This window comes from Pipistrellus hanaki (genome assembly GCF_964339955.1).
Source record: "Pipistrellus hanaki genome assembly, chromosome: 13".
NCBI classification, from domain to species: Eukaryota; Metazoa; Chordata; class Mammalia; order Chiroptera; family Vespertilionidae; genus Pipistrellus; species Pipistrellus hanaki.
The window spans coordinates 41,101,113-41,126,369 of record NC_140515.1 but is presented as its reverse complement, the minus strand read 5'-3'; the positions used below and the strand labels follow the sequence as shown (position 1 = coordinate 41,126,369).

Sequence of the window (25,257 nt, the reverse complement as noted above, 5' to 3'; positions counted from 1 at the left end):
ATTTGATTCCTATTCAAGAGAATTACTTTATAGTCAATATAGGCACAGAGTTAAATTTTTTAACATTTTCTAATGGTGGTGTGCCTCGTGATTTTTTTCATGAAACAAGTGTGCCTTTGCCCAAAAAAGGTTGAAAAACACTGCTCTAGATCCACTTATCTTGTTACTTAGATTCCACATGTGAGTGAGATGGTGCAATTCTTGTCTTTCTCTGACTGACTTATTTCACTTAGCGTGATACTCTCCAGGTCCCCAGGAGAGGAGTTTTAAAGGCTGTGACCCCTTGATCAAAGTCTAACATCAAGATGTTAGCAGGTATTGATGGGGGTTTGGGTTCTACATGTAGGCATTTATCAAACGGATGGACTAGGCCGCCTGAGATTTGTGCATTTCATGGAATATTAATTTCCCTTAAATATTTTTTAAGTCAAGATATTAAACTCCAGTCCTGGCCTGTTTTGCTCAGTGGATAGAGTGTCGGCCTGTGGACTGAAGGATCCCAGGTTTGGTTCTGGTCAAAGGGACATGTCCAGGTTGCAGGCTTGATCCCCAGTAGGCGGCATGCAGGAGGCAGGCAATCAATGACTCTCTCATCACTGATGTTTCTATCGCTCTCTCCCACTCCCTTCCTCTCTGAAATCAATAAAAATATATATTTTTGAAAAGATATTAAACTCCAGTTAATGGTGCACATGAAGACAGCGTAGGTGCAGTGCCCTGATATCTGCAGTGTGCTTTGTGATACACCAAAAAATAAGATGGATTGCCCTAACCGGTTTGACCCGGAGGCTGGAGCATCGGCCTGCGGACTGAAAAGTCCCAGGTTTAATCCCGGTCAAGGGCACGTACCTTGGTTGCGGACACATCCCCAGTAGGGGGTGTGCAGGAGTCAGCTGATTGATGTTTCTCATCAATGTTTCTAACTCACTATCCCTCTCCCTTCCTCTCTGTAAAAAAACCAATAAAACATATTTTTTTAAAAAAAATAAGATGGATTGATGCACCCCATGAATGGGCAAATAAGCAGATGAACAGATACATGATCAAGAAAGGAGAGTAAAATGTTAAGGGTGAACGTAGAACTGTGCTGTTCTTCCAATTTTTCCATTATAAAATGTTAGGAAGTAGGGAGTCACAAAGGTAATATTAACTCAACCTGACAACTCCTGCCGGGGCTGGCCAGCAGTCCCTGAATGACAGGCGAACAGATTACTCAGACGCAGTTCGACCGTGCAAGAGAGGGCTAAGAAGGCTTTAGTGGCCAGAACAGCCTCTAATCCAGTGTTTCCCAACCTTCTCTCATGATGAGAATCACCTGGTGGAGTTGTTAAAACACAGATTCCTGAATCCCAACTAAGAAGTGCTAAAAGAATTTTTGGGAACACATAGGTAAAATTGTATACTTAACTAGTGCTCTAAGACAGATTTTATATACAGAGCACTAAGTTAGGTATGCAATTTTACCTATATGTTCTCAAAAATTCTAGTTTAGCACTTCTTAGTTGGGATTCAGGAATCTGTGTTTTAACAACTCCACCAGGTGATTCTCATCATGAGAGAAGTTTGGGAAACACTGCTCTAAGGTAGGGGTGTCGAACTCAATCAGAGAAGGGGCCAAAATCTAAAATCCAGCCTAAATCGCGGGCCGAATGGTTTACTGAACAGTCATAAACTGACAATGTCATAAACTGACAGCGGAGTGCAGTGATGACAGCGCGGTGCGGGCCACATTGCAAGGCCTGGCGGTCTGGATTTGGCCCGCGGGCCTTGTGTTTGACACATGTGCTCTAAGGCCTGACTCCTTAGGCCTTTATTGGCACGTGTATCTTTCGATACAATCAGTAGGGTGAGTAATCTTGGGAGGTCACATGTTTACATTGCTCTCTAGTCAAGAGCATCCAGGGATTAAGCATAAGGATTCCAGTAAACACCCTGGAGTCTGCGTGTACACAAGCTTGTTTGGAAAGGTCTAGGCATAACGAGGGGCGCCGCCTTCGACCCTCGCCTGAGTCTTCTCCCCTCAGTCAGAATCCCAGCAAACGGGGCAGGTGGCCTTCCACACGCTTCCCTTTTACCAGACGGTCCTCCTTGCAACTTTCCAACCACGTCTCCGGTGCTCCTCAGCGAACTCCCCCTCCCAAGCCGCTCCCCACGTGCGGGATCGGGCTGTTTCCACAGCGCTCAGAAGCAGAAAGAAAACAACCTCATTGGAATCCAACCTGAAAACCATCGCTGTCTGAAGGATGCATTGCTTGTGACACCACCTGAACATTATTTTTCATGAGAGCCCTGCTCAGAGCACCCAGATGACACTCCCGCTGCCTTAGGCTGAAGGCCTAGGATCTCAAGGCCTGTTCCAAGTGCCTTGGAAGCACCAGGCAGGAACATTTCCAGGGCAAAGGACTTGGGAGGCTTTCTCAGTAGGCTGGGTTGGAACATTTATATTTTATTGATTTTTTACAGAGAGGAAGGGAGAAAGAGATAGAGAGCTAGAAACATCAATGAGAGAGAAACATCGACCAGCTGCCTCTTGCACACCCCCCACCGGGGATGTGCCCACAACCAATGTACATGGCCCTTGACCGGAATCGAACCTGGGACCTTTCAGTGCGCAGACCGACGCTCTACCACTGAGCCCAACCGGCTTCGGCTGGGTTGGAACATTTAGATCCTGTGTGCAGAGCCCCTTTAGGAAGTAAATAAAAGGCAATGCTTTCGTTTACAAAGTCCTTACACCTTCCCTGCTGAGGTAAGGAAGCCGCGATTAGAAAATAAAGGGCGCTGAGAGGAGGAATTGTAAGGGGCAGGTTGACCACCTGCGGTTACTTCTGGCACATTAATACTATTATGAGGCTGTTACAAAGAATGACCTTTGAACAAATGAAACAGCGTAGAGAGATCTCTAAGAAATATTTTCAAATGGACCCTTGTTCAGTATAATACGATTTGTTAAAAAATAAATTCACACCGGCATATAAGCACAATTCTGTAATATGTTCAGCAAAAGCAGCTCTAGCCGGTTTGGCTCAGTGGATAGAGAGTCAGCAAACTGACAGAAGGGTCACAGGTTCGATTCCAGTCAAGAGCATCTACCTCAGTTGCAGGCTCAATCCCCAGCCCTGGTTGGGGCATGTGTGAGGCAACCAACTGCTGTGTCTCTTTCACATAGATCTTTCTCTCCGTCTCTCCCTCTCCCTCCTACTCTCTCTAAATCAATGGAAAATCATCCTCTGGTGAGGATTAACAAAAAAAAAACAAAAAGAAAAACAAACAAAAAAAAAAAAACCGCAAAAGCAAGCAGAAGATTTAGAAAGACACAGCAGCCGAAACTGGTTTGGCTCAGTGGATAGAACGTCAGCCTGCGGACTAAAAGGTCCCAGGTTTGATTCCGGTCAAGGGCATGTACCTTGGTTGTGGACACATCCCCAGTAGGGGGTGTGCGGGAGGCAGCTGGTCGATGTATCTCTCTGATCGATGTTTCTAGCTCTCTGTACCTCTCTGTAAAAAATCAATAAAAATATTTTTTTTAAAAAGAGACACAGCAAACTCTTTTTTTTTTTCCACAGCAAACTCTTAAAGGTAGTAAAATCTATATCCTTGAGAGTAAAACTTATTTTTCTCATTTTTGTATATGCCCAGTTCCTCTGTAAACTCTGTATCTGTCTCCATGGCCATCACGTCTCACCCTGACTACTCATAACAACTTCCTAGCTGGTCTCTCTGCTTCTGCCCTTGCTCTGCCACAATATCCTCTAAACAAGCAGTAGTACAAAGGTTTACAGCTGTAAATGCAAACCTTACCCTGTCGTTCCCTGTTCGAAACCTTCCAGTGGCTTCTTATAACATTTAAAATACGATTTCAACTCCATAGCCTGATTGGCAAGGCCCCGTCCCCTGGCCTTCTTCTCCAGGGTGCGGTCTACTCCAGTCACACCCCGGAAGCTCTCTCCTGCCCCACGGCCTCTGCATTGGCTCTGTAGCCAGAAATGCTCCTTCAAACAGAACCGCTGGCCCCAAAGAGCTGTCGTGCTATTTTATTCCATTTTAGCTGTTCTGAATAGCTATGTTCCATGTTTAATGTGAATAGATTTACATGTGTTTGGTTGAGCATTACCCTTGTAAAAAGGGCTCTTCCCCCATTGTTTTCTGTTTTAAATACTAACACGTGTGCTTGTTTCACCGGCCTACCTGCTATTTATAATGCAGGTGCAAACTACGTACAATAGAAAGAGAAAAAAAAATGAAGTCTCCTTTCTTCTGAACTCAGGCTAAATGGCTGACAGCTTTTCTGAAGCGGTATGTGGCTGTCTCTTCGAGCTGCTTGAAAATTATATAAGAAACTCAAGTTTCCAAAGAACCAAACTTGGGTATGACCTAGATTTTCCCTAACAATATGAATATCATGAATTTTATTCTTGTGAGTGCCAGATAATTGCTTAAAAAAAGAAAAGAAAAAAAAGTAAGGAGGATTCTAATTCCCTAACTTGTGAAAATGTTCATACACATAATTTTACGAATTAAGAAAATGATTTTTATCAGGACAGGTTTTCAAGTTTAGGGTTCCCTTAGGAGGCCAAACCAACTTCCTCCATTCCTTTATCTTACACCTTGATATGCTGAATACACTGCAGCAGACTCTCTAGGTCTAAAATCAAAGCTCAGAGTAGTGTATTTCAGCTTATGAAATAGGAGCTACATATCAGCAACCACTATGCATCAGAAACCAAAGGAGAAAAAATGGAAAGTAGTACGGTACAGTAACTACACTCTGACAACATGATATCCTCACAAAGCACAAATATGTTATCTATGCCTATTTTCCCAAAGCACTAACATGTGTATATTGTTATAAAATATTTCAAACGCCTATAAAAATACAGAAAAATATATGTACATCCACTAACTTTTCTTTTTTAAGATTTTTTTTCCTTTTAATGTTTTATTATTATTGTTATTAATTATAGAGAAGAAGGGAGAAAGAGAGAGATAGAAGCATCAATAATGAGAGAGAACCATTGATTGGCTGCCCCCTGCATGCCCCTTACTGGGATCCAGCCTGCAAAGAGAGCATGTGCCCTTGGCCAGAATCGAACCTGGAACCCTTCAGTCCACAGACTGATGCTTTATCTACTAAGCCAAAACAGCTAGGGCTATATTTTATTTTTTTAAAACATTTTTTTTTTTTTGAGAAAGAGAGAGAAAGAGAGAAGAGAGGAAGAAAAACATCAATGTGAGAGCAGAACATCTATGGGTTACCTCCTGCACACACACACACACACACACACTACCACCACCACCAAGGATCAAGCTCAGAACTCAGGCATGTGCCTTGACCGGGAATCAAACTGATAACCCTTGTGTTGCACAGGATGACTCCCAACCAACTGAGCCACACCAGCCAGGGCTAGATTTTCTGAATGTTTTCATTTACGAGGTGTACATATAACTAGTTTGAAAAAAATCCTCCTTCATATCTCTCTTTATCTCCTTCTTGCTTCTGTTTTTTAACATTTACAAAATAAGCCCTGCAGAGAAGGGTTGCGTGGACGTTTACTGTAAAGAGCTGGATTGCAGATTAAGCTTTGTGGGTTGTAGTCTCTACTGCAGCTACTCAACTCTGGCCTGGCTCTCCCACATCCCCTCTGTCCAGTAGTACAGAGGTTGACAGCTGTAAAGGCAAACCGATCTAGTTCTGGGAAAGAACACTTCTTCCTCTCACACAGTGGGAAACCAAGCAGGATATTAGCACACTATAACGACCCACCATGCACTCCCATCTTTCTTGCTATTGTTGTTCTGATCTATATTTTTTAATGACACAAACCAAATTCTTATTTTACTGCAACATATTCATTTGCTAGGGCTGCTACAACAAAGTACCAAAAACTGCCAGGACCAGTTTGGCTCAATGGATAGAGCGTCGGCTTGGGGACTGAAGGGTCCCGGGTTCGATTCCGGTCAAGGGCATGTACCTTGGTTTCGGGCATATCCCCGGTAGGGGGTGTGCAAGAGGCAGCTGATCGATGACTCTCTCATCGATGTTTCTAACTCTCTATCTCTCTCCCTTCCTCTCTGTATAAAATCAATAAAATATATTTTAAAAACAAAAACAAAAAAAACAAAGTACCAAAAACTAGATGGCTTGCACAGCAGAAATTGATTTCCTCATAGTTCTGAAGGTTAGAAGTCCAAGATCAAGGTGTTGGCAGGGTTGGTTTCTTCTGAGGCTTCTCTCCTTGGCTTTCAGATGGCCATTTTTCACCAGTGTCTATCTTTATTTATTTATTTTAAAATATATTTTTAGTGATTTTTTTTTACAGAGGAAAGGAGAGGGCTAGAGAGAAACATTGTTTATATATATATATATATATATATATATATATATATATATATATATATATATTATTGATTTTTTACAGAGAGGAAGGGAGAGAGATAGAGAGCTAGAAATGTCGATGAGAGAGAATCATCGACCAGCTGCCTCTTGCACACCCCCTATTGGGGATGTGCCCGCAACCAATGTACATGCCCCTGACCGGAATCGAACCTGGGACCTTTCAGTCCGCAGACCGACGCTCTACCACTGAGCCAAACCAGTTTCGGCTAGAGAGAAACATTGATAAGAAAGAAGCACCAATTAGCTGCTCCCAGCATGCCCCCCACTGGGGATTGAGCTCACAACCAAGGTACATGCCTTTGACCAGAACTGAATCCGGGACCTTTCAGTTTGTGGGCCAACGCTCTACACACTGAGCCAAATTGGTTAGGCCCTTAGGGCCTTAGTCCTCCCTCTGTGTATCTGTGTCCTAATCTCTTCTTTAAAAATAAAAAATTCTTTATTGATTTCAGGGAGGAAGGGAGAGGGAGAGACACTCAGTGATGAGAGATAATCTGCCTCCTGCATGTCCCCTACTTGGGATGGAGCCCGGGCACGTGCCCGAGGCCAGAATCGAACCTGGGACCCTTCTGTTCGCAGGCCGAGCCTCTAACCATTGAGCCAAACCACGTAGGTCCTAGGGCGTAATCTCCTCTTTTTATAAGGACACCAGTCATATTGGATTAAGGCCCTCATTAATGACCTCATTTAACCTGTTAACCAGGGAATTCCCTTTTTTAATTACGCAACTTATAACGGGCGTGTACTCTTTCACTAGGATATGTCAGTATGTCACGCCCGGAGGATGTAATTTCATATTATTATTTTTTTTAATTTATACTTAAAATAAATGAAAAGACTATGAAATATCTATTTTTTTGTTTATTTATATATATAAAGCACAAAGGGAAATACAAAATTACAAACAAATAGAAAAGAATACCAACAAAAAGAATGGAAACATCGAATTAAAAAATTATAAATTTTACAAACAATTATAAAGATTGCAAAAAATATATATTTTTTATTTCGATACACAATAAAAAATATAAAAAGTTAACAATTACAGAATAAACAAAAGCACACAAATAAAATAGAAATATTGAGTTTAAAAAATTAAAATATAGATGTAAAAATTCAAAACTCAACTTCCGTGTGATATATTTTAAAACAATTGTTGATACCTAGTGCTACCTTACAATCCGGACACCAGTATGTAGGTTCTTTCCTAACACCTTTTTTGTAGCAAACTTGGCATTTCCTGGATTTAGTTTTTTTCTATATTGCTTTTCATTTGTTCTGTAAAATGCCTTTCAACTAAGCGTGATGGTTTAGATGTAGAGCTGCTTGTTGATATCTTTGGGTAGGTTTTCACTATGTTGTTATCTACCAATTTCTCTACACACTCTATAAAAAAGTATAATCGATCCAAATGACCTTTATCTTTTTTGTATATAATATATGCATTGAAGCAGCACGTATCAATTAATCGTAGAAAAAATTTTTTATAAATTTTTTTTACCCTATTATGGGCAGCCGTGTAGGCCACCATAACTCCATCTCCCAAATCTACGCCGCCCATATTCTTGTTATAATCCAGGACAACATTCGGTTTTTCTTGCCTTCTTCCTCTCTTTCCAATCATTGTCTTTTCGTCATTATGAATAGAACTGAGCATCAATACGTCTTTTTTATCCTTCATTTTAAAACCATAAGTTTGTCTTTGATTCTTACATATGTTCATTTTTTCTGTAATTTTTTTTGTTTTTATTTCACTGGGGATTCTGACTCTGTTTATCCTCATTGTTCCAACAATGTATTGTTTTGACACAAGAGTTCAGCCAAATGAACTGATGTATAGAAATTATCTAAGTAAATCCTATACCCTTTATTCAGTAAGTCATGTGTTAACTCCAAAACAATTCTTGTTGAATACATCCACCACTCTCACTAGCGAAATTATACTTATTCCCTCCGTGTCTTAAATTCATGTTGAGACATGTATGGATGACTAATACCTTTGCTGTTTGTAAATATACGTCCTGCCCGTTTCAGGGCGCAACATATATTTCAATACGTCCTACCCGTACCCGATATTGTTTACGTTTGACGTATTTATACGTCCCGCTCGGTTAACAGGTAACCTTAGTTAGGGTCTTTGAGTCCTTACCTCCAAGTGTAATCCCACCCTGAGGGGCTAGTACTTCAATATATGAATTTTTTGGTGGGGAGGAGCGGCACAGTTTAGTCCATAACATGCAGTAGGGCTGCAATTTTCAAAGGTGTACCACCAGAATGTTAAAAACATGCAATACCTGACTACTTACTTAGGGACACTGACTTCTTTTCCTTTAATCGTAAACTAAAAAAAAAAAAAAAAAAAAAAAAAAAGGAAGAAAAAAAAAAATGACAACAGCAAACACAATAGCCATCTGGTGTGAATGAATCAAATTACACTTTGTTTTTGTCAGACTGGCAAAAAATATTTTTCCAGTAATTAGTTTATGTATGCCATGAGAAGAAAAAGGTTGAAAATTGCTGCAATAGATAATTAACACATTTAACGTATTTATGCCAACATATTTTAACAACTCCCATGTTCACAGTTTTTTGCGCTATACTCCTTCAATCTAGGTTTGCTTCTTTTCTGGATGAATATATATATATATATATATATATATATATATATATATATATATTAGTTTATTCTCAGAAGCTTTAACTTTTATTGGTCTGATGCGTCCTCCATAGTGTCTACAATGTGTAGTGCTTTTGTGTCCCATTTAAAAACTCTTTGCCTAAAGCATATTTGTATTTTTTTTTAAATATATTTTATTGATTTTGTACAGAGAGGAAGGGAGAGAGATAGAGAGTTAGAAACATCGAGATAGAGAGAGAGTCATCAATCAGCTGCCTCCTGCACACCCCCCACTGGGGATATGCCCGCAACCAAGGTACATGCCCTTGACCGGAATCAAACCCGGGACCCTTCAGTCCACAAGCCGACGCTCTATCCATTGAGCCAAACCGGTCTCGGCTAAAGCATATTTGTAAAGATACTCTCCTCTGTGTTCTTTGAGTTCCATTCTTATCTCTCATAATTGGGCCTCTGTTGCATCTCAACCAATTGCTCTAGCATAGTGTGAGGTAGCAGTCACCATCGTATTCAAATGTGCTCTCTCTCTCTCTGTTTCATTTTTAAACTATCGGTGTTACAGGTTCCAAGCGGGAGTGCTTTTATAGCATTGACCTTATAAGCTCCATCTTTCCCGGAAGTTCACTGGAGTGCCTTTTAAGAATAGTCTTGTACCCCATTAAAGAGTGCATGCTCTTCAATTAGTGTTGAAAGCAGCTTCCCCCTTAGCCCCAGGCACGGGGAGCCCTCCTCTGCGACCTCAGTTGAGAGAGTTACACATGTCAAACACACTCCAAGGCAGAGAGGGGGTGGGAGGAGGGGCCCTCCTGTCACTTGTCACTTGCTGTGAGCGCCAGACAGGCAACCCTGTAAACCTAGACGTTCATCCTTCCAGCTCACAGGATCAGGCCCCGGGGAGACACACTTCCTTGCATATCTTGTCCGGGTTTCTCAGCCAGAAAGTGCCAGCTTCCCTCAGAATCCTGAGTTCTGCATGTGAGAGAGGCACAGTTTAGGAGCACAGGGAGGGTTTGAGTGGCAGGAATGCTTAGGTAGGAGAAAAGACAAATTAATTAACTTGTCACATCCTTCTTCTTAGCATGAATGCAGAAGATTCTTGCATAACAAAGTACTGTTTCCCAGAGTGCCCAGCAGCCATTTTCTCTCCTCCTCTTTGTGTGCCAATTCATGCTTCTGAGGATCTTCACAAATCAGCACGGCATTCACGAACACTGCACAGGGTCTGAGGAACACTTTGTAATATTGCACAGTTTAGTCTACCCCTGAATTGATATGTATATAGATCTAAACATTACCTAAGGGAAGTGCGACGTCGATTTTTTTCATCAGCAAATAGATGCACATTGAATTTTTTAACAGTTTTCTTTTAAATTTCTCTATTGATTAAGGTATTACATATGTGTCCTTTCCCCCCCCCCCCCGACTCCCCCCCATGCTCTCACCCCCCTGTTGTCTGTGGCGATTGGTTAGGCTTATATGCATGCATACAAGGCCTGCCTGTCAACAGTTTAAAACACTGACTTTTTTAAAGGATAAAATATTCAGCTTATCTTAATATCTTCAAACATTTGATAGTGATTAATTATAACTTCACTTTGCCTTTTAGTTTTGATAGGTCCTTTTTTTATGTTTTAGAAGATAGAATTTTTTACAGAGAAGAAGGGAGAAGGATAGAGAGTTAGAAACATCGATGAGAGAGAAACATCCATCAGCTGCCTCCTATGGGGGATGTGCCGGCAACCAAGGTATGTGCCCTTGACCGGAATCGAACCTGGGACCTTTCAGTCCGCAGGCTGACGCTCTATGTACTGAGCCAAACCAGTTAGGGCGATAACAGTTTTTAAGACATAAATTTTTTTATTTTTTTTTCGACTCAGCCTACTTCCTTTCAGCATAAACAACAATTACAGTTACTAAGACCCTTAGTACCACAGTTCCCATCAGTATTGTCCTCACTGAAGTCCAGTTCCCCTCCTGCAGGCATCAGTTCTCCTCCTGGCCTATGTGGAGCCCAGGCTGGGGATCTCACAGGTAGGCCGCTAGTTGCCAGGATCCAGGCCATGCAGGAGCTGGGAGTCATGTAGTCAGGTCTGGGTGCCATCTACTTCAATAGCAGTGGGCGTGCTCAGGATAACAGTGCAGCGTCCCTTTGAGTCCTTGGGCAGTGAATTTCTTTACCCACATTGAGTTCCTGGGCTACAAGAAGACATAAAATTTTTTAATTTTTAAATTTTGTTTTTATTTTACTGTTATACATATTTTTTAAAAAATATTTTTTAATTGATTTCAGAGAGGAAAGGAGAGGAGGAGGCGAGAGAATCATTGATTGGCTGCCTCCTGCACAACCCCAGTATAGCCCCTTACCAGAATCAAACTCAGGACCCTTTAGTCCCACAGGCTGACACTCTAGCCACTGAGCCAAACTGGCTAGGACTCAAACTTTTTTGATGAATATACACTTCAAAATTTCTGCACTCAGCCCAGTTGTTGTCGCTTAGTGGTTGAGCATCGACCTATGAACCAGGAGGTCATAGTTCAATTCCGGCCAGTGCACATACCCAGGTTGTGTGCTCAATCCCCAGTAGAGGGCATTCAGGAGGCAGCCCATCAATGATTCTCTGTCATCACTGATGTTTCTCTTTCTCTCTCCCTCTCCCTTTCTCTCTCTAAAATCAATAAAAATATACAATTACATTTTGACTATGTCTAGGGATTACTTTGAGTTAGCCCTGGCCAGTTTGGCTTAGTGGATAGAGCATCAGCCTGTGGACTGGAGGGTCCCGAGTACAAATCCAGTTGCAGGCTCAGTCCTCAGTGGGGGGCATACAGGAGGCATCCAATCAATGATTCTCTCTTATCATTGATGTTTCTATCCCTCTTTTCCTCTCCCTCCCTCTCTGATATAAAAAAAAATTAAAAAATTAAATATAAACTAAAAGAAAGATCATAAGAAAAAAAGAAAGTCCATAAGGAAAAAAAATGTCTCACAAGTGGTTTAGGGATCCTCCTTTTGCCACTCCCACTTTCCCTCTCTTACTTTTAAGTTGACATCATATTAAACATCATTTTCCTCCCTTGTTTCCCACTTCCCACCCTCCAAATACAAACATACATATCCTGTTTAACATTTGGTTGCCTGATGGGCAAAAGTGTAAAGTTTGGAAGAAAACAGAGCCAGCAGAATTGACAGGGACATTAGAGGAATCTGAGTCCATGTAGAAAACTTAGATACAAGTTCGATAGTTTAAGATGGCCACTACTTCTTAGTAGAACTCTGACACCTAGCCTATGCCCGGCCTTACTTGGCCTAGGGAGAAGCCATGGGCATGTGAGTGTGTGCCGAAACCAGTGGTAGAGCATCGGCCTGCGGACTTAAAGGTCCCTGGTTCGATTCCTGTCTAGGGCATGTACCTTGGTAGCGGGCACATCCCCAGTAGGGGGTGTGCAAGAGGCAGCTGATCGATGTTTCTAACTCTCTATCTTTCTCCCTTCCTCTCTGTAAAAAATCAAAAAAATAAAAACTAAGTAAAAAAAAAAAAAAATGGCCGAGACCGGTTTGGCTCAGTGGATAGAGCGTTGGCTTGGGGACTGAAGGGTCCCGGGTTCGATTCCGGTCAGGGGCATGTACCTTGGTTGCGGGCACATCCCCAGTGGGGGGTGTGCAGGGGGCAGCTGGTCGATGACTCTCTCATCGATGTTTCTAGCTCTCTATCTCTCTCCCTTCCTCTCTGTACAAAATCAATAAAATATATTAAAAAAAAAATTATGTTTTTAAAAAAAAAATGTAAGTGTGACAGGCAGGACTGCCAGCCTTCAGCAAAACCAAATGAAAGTTTCAGGAAGTTAGCAATACTGGCCACATCCGCAAATCTTTAGGTACACACCTGGAATGTTTTAACAATCCAACCTCGGAGGTGACTCATGAGAAATTCAAATTTGTTTAGAGCACTCAACCATAATAAGTGTAGCTAACAGTTTTCAACTATATGCATGGCACTGTGCTAAGCCCTTTTTGGCAAAATAATCTCTCTATTCCTTCCTAGTAATAGTTGTTATTCCCATTTTGGCAATAAGGAACTTGGGGCTCAGAGAAGGAACTTGCACCAGAGTCTCTTCTGCTCTTAACGACTTCCCCAGCTGTTGAGGATGGTGACTACTGTTTACAGAGAGCTGATTAAGGGCCTGCCCGTGTGTTGTAACTGACTTACTCTTCATAAGAACCCGAATAAGGAGCACCCAGGAGTCCCACTGACAGATGAGGAACCTTTGGCTGCAGCATCACGGGTAATACAGATGGTAATCATAATGGGTGCAGGGTCTCTCCCCACCCCCTGCTGTGAAAAGCAGAAGGGAAAGTGGGCTTTCTCCTTCTACCCTGTTGAGAATCCCAGGCTCTGTGCAAAAGAGATTTTTTTTTTTTTTTTTTTTTTAATTCTAGAGCAGCACTATTCCACAGAACTTTCTGTGATAATTGGAATGCTCTCAATTGGCGCAGTCCGATATGGAAGCTACTGACCACGTGTGGCCATTGAGCATGTGAAATGTGGCCGGTGGAGATCGGTGAACTTATTTAATTTTAACTATTTTACATTTATTTTTATTTTTTATTTTATTTTTTATTGTTTGAAGCATTACAAGTAGTACATATGTCTCCTTCCCCCCTCTTGACCTTCCCACAGCTTCCCCTACCCTCCCGCATATGCCTTTACCTGCCTCCCCCTCCCCCCGGTTCTTCCCCCCCCCCCCCTGCCCCCGTGTCTTGTATCCATTGGTTATGTTTATATGCATGCATACAAGTCCTTCGGTTGATCTCTTACACACACACACACACACACACACAAAACCTCCCTTGCCTTCCTGCTATAGTTTGACAGTCTGTTCAATGGTTCTTTATAACTATTTTTCCCCATTTCTTTTCTTTGAAAAATCTTGCAACTGCAGACTAGAAATAAAGATATAATAACAAAAATCATTTGAGTCCCGATTTCAATGTCCAACAGTTCTGAGACCCAGTTTCAATGTCAAATAGTTCCTTATGTGGACATGTCAGCAATGATATCTGGATGATGAACAGACGGTGGCAATGCAGGTCCGACCCTCTCTGGTTTGGTCCTGGGCAACCTGCAACTATTTTACATTTAAATACACATGGGGCTAGGGGTTACCATCTTAGACAGCACAGCTGTAGAGGGTAAGACTGCTTGGTGGCCAAATTCCCAGTGGAACCTAAGAGTTTCTGATTTCCTCTCCTCTTAGCCCTTCCATTGGCCAGCCTTTGGGGCATGTTTGTTCCCAGTAAGGCTCAGCTAACGACGGAGGAAGAGGAAAAAGAACCCGGATCTTTCTTACTCCCTGTATTAAAAAAGAAGTATGTAAGTGCTCAACTACTTGTTTCATTTGTTCACTTACCTATTTAATAAATATGTATAGAACTCTTCCTCCAGGGCAGGCATATCGACATTGGCTCTGGGGTAAAAATGGCAAGCAAAACAGAACTGGAGAGGCATGACTTAAATAACCACTCAAATGCGTGATTAGAAACTCGAATGAATGAAACGCATATGGAGTTGGGAAGGTGTCTGACAAGGATGGAGGCTCCGTTGGAGGCCTCAAGAAGGCCCTTTCTGAGGATGCTCAAGTTCGGTTTGTGAAGGAGCTGTTTCGGCTGAGAAATGAAGCGTGAGTTAGGATTAGTGACAGTGAAGGGGAAAGCATCTGAGGTGGAGGGAATCACAGGGACAGGCCTGAATGGGCAAAGTGTGGGCATGTTTAAAGAAGAGGAAAAAAGTGGAGAGAGAGGAGACTGAAGTGGCAGACCTTGTCTTTTCCTATCAGGGTTTTAAAATATATATATATATATATTTTATTGATTCTGGAGAAGAAGGGAGAGGGAGAGAGAGACAGGAACATTAGTGATGACAGAGAATCATTGATGGGCTGCCTCCTGAATGCCCCCTACTGGGGATCGAGCACACAACCTGGGTATATGCCTTGACCAGAATTGAACCGTGACCTCCTGGTTCATAGGCCAATGCTCAACCACAGGGCCATGCGGGCTGGGCCCTATCAGGTTTGTTTTTTTTTGTTTTTTTTTGTTTTTACTTTTATCCTAAAAACAGACCTGGACTACTAGAAGGTTTTACGCAGAGGAGTGGCATGACTGGAAAATAAATGTGAAAAACAAAACAAAAACAAAAAAACCGTTGGCTTTTCATAAGGGCTTCATTGTTGCTTGTTCCTTCCTTCCTTCCTCCTCCGGCAGGCAGGCAGGTGACTTCCCCAGACACAGGCTGCAGCTGGCTGCAGAGGCCGATCCCAGGACAGACTAGAAGAGCTTGGTCCCGGGCCCAGAGGATGAATGGAGCTAAGCTGCGCTCTTTCCTCTAATGCTCTGTCTGTTCTCTCTGTGTGTTTCTGCCATTAAACAAATACTGGGGTATTTATAAAAACTGTCAGCAAACCACCCACTCCATTTTCTCCGCCGCAGGCCCAGAAGCCCTCAAACAGTAACAGCCTGTACCAGAGTCTCAGTGACATCCCGAGACCGCTCCTAAAGGGCTACTAAATATAACTCCCTTCCCCGGGGCTGCTGCCTGCTGCCTTCACTTCTACGATCATAGTTATGAAACATCTAGTACACTTGAAGTTCACAGGCAGGTCTGAGCTGATCAAGGGCAGCCTCCTACTGAGGTTGACTTTCAGTATACACTTGTCTGGCCACCTCTTCTTGGAGCCACATGAGGTTGATTGACCTTCGTTTGGGAGAATGACAAGCTGAAAGAATGTGTTCCCCTGGGGGAAAAGGCAAGAAAAGAAGAGTGGAATGAGAAAAAAAAAAAAGAAAAAAAGACTGATGAATGCACTTGAACTTCAAAAGTTTCAAGTAATAAGAATCTGACTTGTTGCCAAAACCGGTTTGGCTCAGTGGATAGAGCTTCCATCTGCAGACTGAAAGGTCCCAGGTTTGATTCTGGTCAAGGGCATGTACCTTGGCTGCGGGCACATCCCCAGTGGGGGGTGTGCAGGAGGCAGCTGATCAATGTTTCTCTCTCATTGATGTTTCTAACTATCCCTCTGTCTTCCTCTCTGTAAAAAAATTAATTATATATATATATATATATATATATATATATATATATATATATTTTTTTTTTTAAGAATCTGACTTGCTTAATCCAAATGAATCACTCACTGTCCTCTTCCTCCAACATGAAATGAATGTCCCTGGCCTAATAGAAAAGTCACCCATTTCGCTTGTCAACACTCTGGGAGCTTGATTCCCAACTCTGCCGCTTGCTCCAGGCAAGGTCATTCAGTGGCCTTGCAGAGCTGAAGTGTCCTTGTCTGTAAAATGGGTTGATAGGGTCTATTTGCAGGGTTGTATGGACGTGAGACAATGTAGGTGGATTGCCTAGAATAGGGGTGTCGAACTCAATCAGAGAAGGGGCCAAAATCTAAAATCCAGCCTAAATCGCGGGCCGAGTGGTTTACTGAACAGTCATAAACTGACAATGTCATAAACTGACAGCAGAGTGCAGTGATGACAGCGCAGTGCGGGCCACATTGCAAGGCCTGGCGGGCTGGATTTGGCCCGCGGGCCTTGTGTTTGACACATGTGGCCTAGAAATAGTCATTGCACATGGTAAGCAATGCCATTGGTCTTGTCCAGTAATGTATATGTGTATCTATCTTTCCTGTGACACTGAGCTCCTCAAGTGTAGAGACCTGCCATTGGTTTTTAGGTCTAGTGCCTACTCCTGTAGATGCTCAGTATAAAAAATGAATAATTGTGCCCTGGCTGGAAGCTCAGTTGGTTAGAGCGGATCCTGACATGCCAAGGTTTTGGGTTAGATCCCCAGTCAGGACACATACAAGAATCCAAGAGGGGGAGAAACGAAGATGGCGGCATAGGGTAGACACCGGAATGCAGCCTACCACAACAAATTTGAATTTAGAACTGAAAAACAGGGGAGGCATTGCCCTGAAGCGCCGGACAGCTAGCTGAGAGGAGGCTCTGCTGTCTGGGAAGGAGAGAGAAGGCACACTGAACCTCAGGAACTGTGAAGGTACAGAGAACTGTGTGCGCAAAACGGCGCTGGCTTACTCCCGGTGCGCGGAGAGGGCGGACAGCTAACGCTTGGCTGGCTTTCTTGTTCGAGAGGAAAACAGAATCACCCTATTGCTCTGATAGACGGCCCCAGACAGAAAGAGGCCAGACTGTCAGGCAGTGGGCAGAGATCTCTCAGAGGTGTGTGAAGCCAGAGGCCATTACTGCGGGACTTGGGGAGGAGCCGAAGGGAAAACAAAGTTTGTCTGCACCAACCCGAGACTCCGCCCCATCTGTGGTTGAGCACAGAAGCTCTCCCAGAGGCTGGCTTTCTCTAAGGAGGGACTGGCCAGAATCCAAAGCTTGTCTGCGCCTTTACCAAAGAGGTGTGCGCACCTGCAACCAATCTTCCGAAACTCTCCTCGAACAGGACTTTTCTAAGGCGAGACTGACAGGGAACCAAAGATTATCTGCGCCACCCTGAGACCCCGCCCTATCCAAGCGGAGTACAGAAGCCCTCCTAGCTGAGACACTGCTGATCCTCACAGTCAATTGGCTTGGAGATCAACGCTTCCCAGTGATACCAACAATAAGCAAGGCTTAACAACAAGACTACACACACAGCCCACAAAGGGCTACACCAAGACTGTCCACCGCAGGTAACTGGGAAGGCTGTGCTACTGGGCTCTACCAGAACACCTAGCACACAAAGCTATTCCATCAAATCAGGGAAACAACTAAAATGCAGACAAGAGGAAGGACACAAAGGAAGGAAATGGAGGAAAAGAAAAGATTGGACATTGAGTTCAAAACTGCAGTTATAAGGTTAGCCACCAAGCCACCCTGCGAGATGCCCCACCCAGGGAGCCGGAGCGCACAGGAGACTCAGTACTTGCTTCAAAAAGGGGCCTCCCTCCTTCCCACACTCCCGGTGGCATGAGGGTGATGCAGCTGCGGGGAATGAATACGCAGCGCATGCATCCGTGGTGGGAATTACAAAGCAACGGGATACTAAGACATTCAGATGAAAAGCATTTCCCACCAAACTGGTGAAGATTTGTTTAACGTCTCTACACAATATTGGCATGGGGTGGGGGGGCAGTGATGAGAGGTTAGCAGAAGCCAAGGAGGCAGAGATCTGCCAGATGCATAAGGAGTTTATCTCAAGAACAAGGGCGAGCCAGTAAGAAGCCTTAAGTCAGCGGCATCACATGTGCTGCTCCCAGGGGAATGGATGCACTGAGAGGGGAGCAGACTCGGAGTGGGTAGAGTGGCTAGGAGGCTAGTGCAGTAAGTCAGGCGAAGGAGTTTGGTACCATGAGACAATGATGGTATGGTATATGTACACAGATAATAATTTAATTTTAAAAAGTTAAAAAAAATTAGGCTTAGGTTTAGGCTTAACTAGGCTTAGGCTTAGGCTTAGATTTAGGCTTAACTAGGTTTAGGCTTAGACTTAGGCTTAACTAGGCCCAGGTTTAGGATTAACTAGGTTTAGGCTTAACTAGGCCCAGGCTTAGGCTTAACTAGGATTAGGCTTAACTAGGCTTAGGCTCAGGCTTAACTAGGCTTAGGCTTAACTAAGCTTAGGCTTAACTAGGCTTAGGCTTAACTAGGCTTAGGCTCAGGCTTAACTAGGCTTAGGCTTAGGCTCAGGCTTAACTAGGCTCAGGCTTAACTAGGCTTAGGCTTAGGCTTAACTATGCTTAGGCTCAGGCTTAACTAGGCTTAGGCTTAGGCTTAGGCTTAACTATGCTTAGGCTTAACTAGGCTTAGGCTTAGGCTTAACTAGGCTTAGGCTTAACTAAGCTTAGCTTAACTAGGCTTAGGCTTAACTAGGCTTAGGCTCAGGCTTAACTAGGCTTAGGCTTAGGCTTAACTAGGCTTAGGCTTAACTAAGCTTAGCTTAACTAGGCTTAGGCTTAACTAGGCTTAGACTCAGGCTTAACTAGGCTTAGGCTCAGGCTTAACTAGGCTTAGGCTCAGGCTTAACTAGGCTTAGGCTTAACTAGGCTTAGGCTTAACTAGGCTTAGGCTTAACTAGGCCCAGGCTTAGGCTTAACTAGGCTTAGGCTTAGGCTTAACTAGGCTTAAGTTTAGGCTTAACTAGGCCCAGGTTTAGGCTTAACTAGGATTAGGTTCGGCTTAACTAGGCTTAGGCTTAACTAGGTTTAGGCTTAACTAGACTTAGGCTTAGGCTTAACTAGGCTTAGGCTCAGGCTTAACTAGGCTTAGGCTTACTAGGCTTAGGCTTAACTAGGCCCAGGCTTAGGCTTAACTAGGCTTAGGCTTAGGCTTAACTAGGCTTAGGCTTAAGTTTAGGCTTAACTAGGCCCAGGCTTAGGCTTAACTAGGATTAGGTTAGGCTTAACTAGGCTTAGGCTTAACTAGGTTTAGGCTTAAATAGACTTAGGCTTTGGCTTAGGCTTAACTAGGTTTAGGCTTATCTAGGCTTAGGCTTAACTAGGCTTAGGCTTAGGCTTTTATTTTTATTATTTTTATTTTTTTTATTTTGTACAGAGAGGAAGGGAGAGAGATAGAGAGCCAGAAACATCGATGAGAGAGAGTCATCGATCAGCTGCCTCTTGCACACCCCCTACTGGGGATATGCCCGCAACCAAGGTACATGCCCTTGACCGGAATCGAACCTGGGTCCCCTCAGTCCCCAAGCCGATGCTCTATCCATTGAGCCAAACCGGTCTCGGCTCGGCTTAGGCTTAGGCTTAACTAGGCTTAGTTTTAGGCTTAGGCTTAGGTTTAGGCTTAATTCGGCTTAGGCTTAGGTTTAGGCTTAACTAGGCTTACTGGTAAAGGAGTCAAGTGGGTGATCAGAGGGATATTGAAGAGAGAGATCTGGCGGGCCTTATGATTAGCATATATCCTGAGAGAGAGGACAGGGTGGTGGGAGTGGTGGCACCTGTTTCAGTCGGTGTTCAATTAGGTGAGCTGGATCTTAGCAATGATGACATAAAGAATTTGATATTGCAAATAGACCTTACATCATTTGTAGGAGGAGCTGGGCGATTGGACGTCTGGGGAGGGGAGCTGGAGGACCAGTGAGTCCCCAACCAGCCAGCCTGAGAAGCCGAGGATGTCCACACCGCATCCAAGGATGTAGGACCACAAAGGCGAGGCTGATGGAGAAGTCTAAAGGAAGTATTTGCCTTGGTCAGTAGGTCCCAAGGCAGGCCTCTGCTGATGGATCTGGGGCAGCTATTGGTGTGCAGGACCTGCAGTCTGGAGGAAGAGCTGAATGCAGAGTGGAGGGAGCAAGAACAAGCTGGGACCCACGAGGCACTTCCGCATCTGTGGGACATCTCATTGAATCATGATGACATTCAGTAGTGGTCCCAAATTCCTTTCTTAGCCAACTCTAACCTGGAACCGCATAGGGAAGGGTTTCTGGGAAATTTGGTTTCCAGCCTGCCCAAGCTAATGGTGGGGGGAAATTCTGGAGGAAAGGTAGTAAATTCCATTTTGGACATGTTGACTTTGAATTGACTGTGATACATCCCCATGGAGATGTCCAGTAAGCACTTGGGCCTGTCTAAATTTTTTCAATGTGCAAGAAAACTGATTTAGGACTCTAGTTCTAATCTAATTCAATCTAATCTAATCTAATCTGGGGTGAAAGAGTGAAAGGCAGATCCAGATTAAGAACCTACAGACTAAAGATATTGGTCAGGAGTGATGGCAGGCTCAAGAAACAAAAAGTCCAAAAAAAGTCTATAACTTTCAGGCAGGGACTTAAAACAGCAAGATGAATTGGCCAGTTTCACAGGGAAGGTGGGAGAGATGGCCTGAGACAGCCTGAGAGATATATTAGTGGGAAGGCAATTTGTATATTAAGAAGAGCCTTGTCAGGCCAGCATGGCTCAGTGGTTGAGCATAGACCTATGAACCAGGAGGTCACAGCTCAATTCCTGATCAGGGCACATGCCTGGGTTGCAGGCTTGATCCTCAGTAGGGGGTGTGCAGGAGGCAGCCAATCAATGATTCTTTCTCATCATTGATGTTTCTCTCTCTCTCTGCAGGAGAAGAAGAAGAGGAAGAGAGAGGAGGAGAGGAAGAAGAGGAGACTCCTGGAATCACTATTTTGAAAGTGCCACAACTTAAGAAGGAAAATAAAACAAAACAACAACACCACCAACATTTACTTGATAGTCACTCTGCTTATTTTTTTTGTTTTTATCTCATTAAGCAGGCATAGACAGGATATTTGATGAACAATCCTTCTTTCAGAAATTTTGAAGAATAGTTTGTTAATACAATTTGTGACCCAACTGCTTAACTCATAAAGTGAGCTCTGACTAAAGTTCCAGGTGATGTCGAAAACATTCCACACATCGATGCGGTAGACCCATACCACTGCCATCACCTTTGCATTATTACCATTGCATCTCCACCCAAGTTGGAGGAATAGAAGCTAGGGAAGGTGACAAAGACAGTCCCCAGAAAGGTAACAATGTCGAAGGATATGAAACCGAACGCTTTCAGGTAAACTTTCTTCATTTTTACTGAACAACAAATGTAATCTATGAACAATTATAGTTCCAATATTCTTTGACCTCCACTTTCTTAGAAATAAAATAAACCTAGGCTGCACGTGAAAGGTGTGCACACGAAAGAGGGATATCTTCCTTTGATTACCTTATGCAAAACAGGGCTTCCATTGGTCTCTATACTCTGAACCTATATTTTTCATAATAGTACTTACCTCTGTCTGATAGATGCTTACAGGTGCCCTTTATTTATTTTCTGTCTCTCCATATCTGAATATGAGCATCTTCTCACTCCATGCCTATTTTGTTCACTGCTGTACCCTCAGGAAAGAAAACAGTATCTGGGATATTGCAGACACTCAAGTAATTATTGAATGAGTGAATGAACATATAAATGACACATTATATTCTAAGAATGACTTCATGTGAGAGAGAACCGTATTATGGATATCCTTTATATACTAAAAAATAAAGTTCTGATATAAAAGATTGAGGTGAGGTAAAAAAAAAAAAAAATATATATATATATATATATATATATATATATATATATATATATATTAGGGCCTGGCTGGCATGGCTCAGTGGCTGAGTGCCAACCTATGAACCAGGTGGTCACGGTTCAATTCCTGGTCAGGGCACATGCCCGGGGTGCAGGTTCAATCCCTAGTGGAGGCATCCAGGAAGCAGTCAATCAATGATTCTCTCTCATCATTAATGTTTCTATCTCTCTCTCCCTTTTCCTTCCTCTCTAAAATCAATAAAAATATTTTAAAAAATAACATTAGGATGCCATATATATATATAATTACTCCAGCAGTTCATCAAGGCTCAGGAAAAAAAAAAAAGGTATAATTTACCAGCATATCACCAAATAATAGCAATTAAAATATCGAATATACATTTTGGTCAGAAGAGCTTAAAAGCTTGCCGGCTTCCATTTTCTCCCCCTGCTTCTCTATTTACCTTTCCATTTCCTTTGCTAGGTCTTCTTCCTCCTGCTGCTACTACCTGGTATTTCCCTTGGATTTATTTTGGACATCTTCCTGATTTCTCTCAATTGTGAGTTTTTCTAGGTCAGCTTCTCATGTCTCATAATGCCATTCCTAGCTCGATCAAGGGTTAGGCCACCGGTAGGCACTGTCCTGGGACAGTCCTAAGCTTAAGGTGACCAGAAGTCCCGCTTTTTAACAATTTGTCCTGCGTACTGTGACATTTTAAATAAGTTCAGATTTTTGGAAAGATTTGGGACTTTTTTTTTTTTTTTTAATGTTGCTTTATTACAGAAAACATTCTTTTTAAAAAAATACATATTTTATTGATTTTTTACAGAGAGGAAGGGAGAGGGATAGAGAGCTAGAAACATGGATGAGAGAGAAACATCGATCAGTTGCCTCCTGCACACCCCCCACTGGGGATGTGCCCGCAACCAATGTACATGCCCTTGACCGGAATCGAACCTGGGACCTTTCAGTCCGCAGACCGATGCTCTATCCACTGAACCAAACCGGTTTTGGCAGATTCGAGACTTTTTTTTTAAAAACGCTGCAGGACTCGGGACAAATTGTTAAAAAGTGGGACTGTACGTCTGGTCACCTTGCCTAAGCTCCACCTGACATGCTTAATCCTTTGTATGATCATCTGGACAGCACTTCAAATCCCTCCCCTGTAGCTTCAAAGGCAGGACACAAGCCTTACCTGTCTATGCCTCTTCTGCACCAACCACAGAAGCTGGTAGTGATTGAAGAAGTGAATGGATGCTGATCAAATTTGTTGACGAGATTGAAGCATTTATGAATGATATAATTTGGGGATAAAATAAAGTGGAGGACACAAATAAGTGAAAAAACATTGATAATAGTTAAAACTGGTGGTGAGTATGTGGGAGCTCATTTTATTATTCTCTCAATTTTTTTTTTTTTTTTTTTTTTTAATTTCAGGGAGGAAAAGAGAGGGAGAGAGAGACAGAAACATCAATGATGAGAGAGAATCATTGATCAGCTGCTTCCTGCACACCCCACACTGGGGAATCTAACCCACAACCTGGGCATGTGCCCTTGACCAGAATCGAATCCAGGACCTGCCTCAGTCCACAGGTCAGTGATCTATCCACTGAGCCAAACCAGCTAGGGCTCTTCTCTCAATTTTTATGTAGTTTAACATTTTTCCATAAAACATTTTTGGTGATTAGGCAGAGCCATCAGGGAAGCTCACTAATATGCTGATATTTCTACTTTGAATCATTCTGCATTGAATTTAAAAAAGTGATTATGGCCCTAACCAGTTTGGCTCAGTGGATAAAGTGTCGGCCTGCGGACTGAAGGGTTCCAGGTTTGATTCCAGTCAAGGGCATGTGCCTTGGTTGTGGGCACATACCCAGTAGGGAGTGTGCAGGAGGCAGCTGATTGATGTTTCTCTCTCATCGATGTTTCTAACTATCCTTTTCTCTTCCTCTTTGTAAAAAAAATCAATAAAAAATATATTTTAAAAAAGTGATTATGCATTGCTTTTATTAAAATTTTAAAATATATTTCTATTGACTTCAGAGAGGAAAGGAGAAGGAAAGAAACATCAATGATGAGAGAGAATCAGTGATCAACTGCCTCCTGCACACCCCCTACTGGGGATTGAGCCCGAAACCTGGGCAAGTGTCCTCGACTGGAATTGAACCCAGGACCCTTCAATCTGCAGGCCACTGGTCTATCCACTGAGCCAAATTGCATAGGGCCTTTTATTATTATATAAAAATTATTTTGTCATTATTACTAAAAGAGCTCATTTCTTTTTTTAGCATATCATTTTTTCAAATACATTTTTATTGAAAAAAAAATATATATACACACACATACATACATATATATATCAATGTGAGAGACATGGATTGGCTACCTCCTACATGTTCCCTACTGGGAATTGAACCTGCAATTCAGACATGTGGTCTGACTGGGAATCAAACCAGTTACCTTTCACTGCATGGAAGGATGTTCAGTCAACTGAGCCACACCAGCCAGGGCTAAATGGGCTCATTTCTTATCTCAACCATCAACATTCTTTTTTTTTTTTATCTTTTAAAAAAAATATTTTATTGAATTTTTACAGAGAGGAAGGGAGAAAGATAGAGAGCTAGAAATGTCGATAAGAGAGAAACATCGACCAGCTGCCTCTTACACACCCCCTACCGGGGATGTGCCCGCAACCAAGGTACATGCCCTTGACCGGATTTGAACCCGGGACCTTTCAGTCCGCAGATCGACGCTCTACCACTGAGCCAAACCGGTTTCGGCTCAACATTCTTAAATACCTATTATGATGCCTTGGATGCTTTAAGTCCCTATGGGCTCCAGGCCCTACCCTTCATCATGTCTAATACACAAAATGCACTCATATCAAATATAATTTATGTGTTGAATGAGTTGAAGTTCTCTAATTTTCAAAGTGCCACAATTCATAATAAGCATTTTAAAATATTTTATAACCAAAGAATTTTTTCCCCCCAGGTCTCTAACATTTCCATAGGTCCTTGTAAAGATCCCATGCCCTAGGAATTGTGCAGAAAATGGACAGAAATGTCCCCAGGTGCTGAATACTGTTCTAGATGCTTCTGATAGGAAGGTGTCAGCTCTCCAGAAATTTATCATCCAGCTCCACACCTTTCTTTCTTCAGCCTATGCCTCTT

The 25,257-nt window shown here is 42.8% G+C and overlaps 1 protein-coding gene across 1 annotated transcript in view; it reads right to left on the bottom strand.

The window, feature by feature from the left end:
• Positions 1–25,257, bottom strand: part of RAB5A (RAB5A, member RAS oncogene family) — a 410,882-nt gene that overhangs the window by 346,655 nt on the left and 38,970 nt on the right. The window lies entirely within an intron of this gene.